The sequence below is a fragment of the Bufo gargarizans genome, chromosome 1 (assembly GCF_014858855.1).
Source record: "Bufo gargarizans isolate SCDJY-AF-19 chromosome 1, ASM1485885v1, whole genome shotgun sequence".
NCBI classification, from domain to species: domain Eukaryota; kingdom Metazoa; phylum Chordata; class Amphibia; order Anura; family Bufonidae; genus Bufo; species Bufo gargarizans.
The window spans coordinates 367,852,566-367,855,050 of record NC_058080.1 but is presented as its reverse complement, the minus strand read 5'-3'; positions in this window follow the sequence as shown (position 1 = coordinate 367,855,050).

Sequence of the window (2,485 nt, the reverse complement as noted above, 5' to 3'; positions counted from 1 at the left end):
TATAACCTCTGCCCTCTTTGTTTACTGACTTTTCTCCTACAGCAGTGATGGCTAACCTTGGCACTCCAGCTGTGGTGACACTACGACTCCCAGCATGCTCCATTTATTTATATAGAGTTCTGAGAGCAGCCAAGCAAGCGGGGCATCTTGGGAGTTGTAGTTTTACCACTGCTGGAGTGCCAAGGTTAGCCATTACTGTCCTACAGTATGTCATTCCTTTGAATACCTTCAATTGCAGCATTTCTACTCCACTATATGATCCTGGAACAACTGTTCTAGGGCTCTTACCCTCTTCAAAGGTACTGCCTAGCTGCCTTTAGAATATTTTTACCCTTCCATGATATTTCTACCCTTTATAATTATTATTATCTCAGCACATGTGTTTCTTTCTTACACATAAAGCTTCAGTGGCAACAAAGTTGCAGGAAGCCTGTTATAAAATACTGTCCTGTTGGTACAGGGTCCTGGTGCTTCTTCACAGATGGTATCCGTTTGTATCAGACCACTGCTGGAGATGTAGATTAGACAAAGGTACAATGTTACATATATGGTGAGAATATACTTCCTTATGCCGTTTTTGGGATTCTGTTCATAAGATTTTGGGAGAAGTGACCGGGATCCCTGTACCAAAGTATCCGGAATCTTTGTTATTTTTTATGTTTGTACTTTTCCTGCATATAACAAATCTCATCTCAAGCCTCTTATTCAATTTGTTAAAGTGGTTGTCCCGCGCCATTGGAAAACTCCTACTCCACCTTCTCTTGAGGAACGTTTACTGAAGTGGTCTTATATCAGAGAATGGAGGAAATGATCACCCAAACTCTTCTAGAAGTTTCACTTTATACAAACACTTGGTCTCCCTGGGATACCTTTCATTCGTCCACAACATATCTCACCATTCAGCCTTCATTTTTGGTCACTACCTCATTCGTTCCCCCTCTTTTTTTGCCTCTTTCGTTCCTCTCTCTACAGTTTTTCCTGTCTTTTTTTCATAGGTTTATAATAAGGTTAAACAATTGTGTGTTAATGCGAATGCTATAATATTTGAATGTAATTCCTTATTTGTCATTTGACTTATTTATGACTTTAACAGAAAATCAATAAAAACCTTGAATAATAATAATCTTCCTGCAAAACATGAGCCCTCACACAGCTCCAAAGACATAACTATAAAATATGCTATAGATGTCAAAAAAGTTAAGGGTCACGTAAAATAATTTACAACAATAAATTAAATAAATATTTTAATTTAAAAACACCACCATAACCGATACCAAAAGACCAATAATAAATAAACCATATAAAGACCAAGATCCACAGCGACACTACCCCTCTAATAAACGTAAAAACACCAAGTTGGAGCTCACCTCACCATACACCACCGAGGAGCACGGACACAGAACCGGAACCAAGGCTGAGAAATAGCGAAAAAAGTAGATTGTCCAGCTTCACCTCGCATTGTGTATTTTATTAGGAAACGTGCTTAAAGACCAAACATTAGGCTCATTTCATCAACATGTTTCGGATCAACATATATTACAGATCCTTCCTCATGACCTAACCCCTCTAATAAAGCCTAGCAACAGGTGACTTAATGAGAAAAGTAGGGGGTGGGACGCTGCTCAAGTCTTCAGGCACATCTGAGCCAGCGCCGCCAAACCTGTCAATCAGGGGCGTAGCTATAGGGGGTGCAGAGGTAGCAGTAGCTACCGGGCCCAGGAGCCTGAGGGGGCCCAAAGACCCTTGTGCCACATAAGAAGAGACCAGTATTATAGAAAGTGCATGCTGGTCAGGTTACACCTCTGACTGGAGGGAAGCGGTTAGGTCAATTTGGGGGGGGCATTTAAATTTTTGCCTCAGGCAGCACCGAGGCTATGTGCTTCTCTGCCCCGGGCCACAGAGCACTGAGCCCCATGAGCCTTTAGCTACACCCCTGCTGTCAATATAAAGGGGTACAGATTCCCGCCGCCAGAGCAGTGACAAATCAGGGAGCTGGAAATCTCCCCCAGCAACTGGCAGCAACCAATCAGCTGCACTCTTGATTCGCAGAGAACCAGAATCAGCTTGATTGCAGGTAAACAGCTCCCTGAGGTCATTTTACCTGTAATAGAAAAAAAGGCGGGAAAAGAGAGACAGGGAAGGGAAAGAGAACACCATACAAAACCCCTAACCTAAAACTACCTAAGGTGTCATTGCCCCCATGCCTCCCCCCAAGCTAAACGCTCTGGTGGGGTTAATTCATTCGGCTATAAGCGGTCAGCCGAACAACTGAATGTGTATGGTCGTCTAGGTATAAGCTTGTGATGTGATAGTAAAATCTTAGTTTATGGCATGCTGACTTTTCTGGAATAAACGGCTAGGTGGCAGACAGAACCCCCTCTACATAGAGCAGAATATCGGATAAAAGACTGACTGGAAAAATGCCAGCCTAGGGTGATCTTACTGAGATCTCCTGACCACACACAGATACTGAAAAATCCCAGCC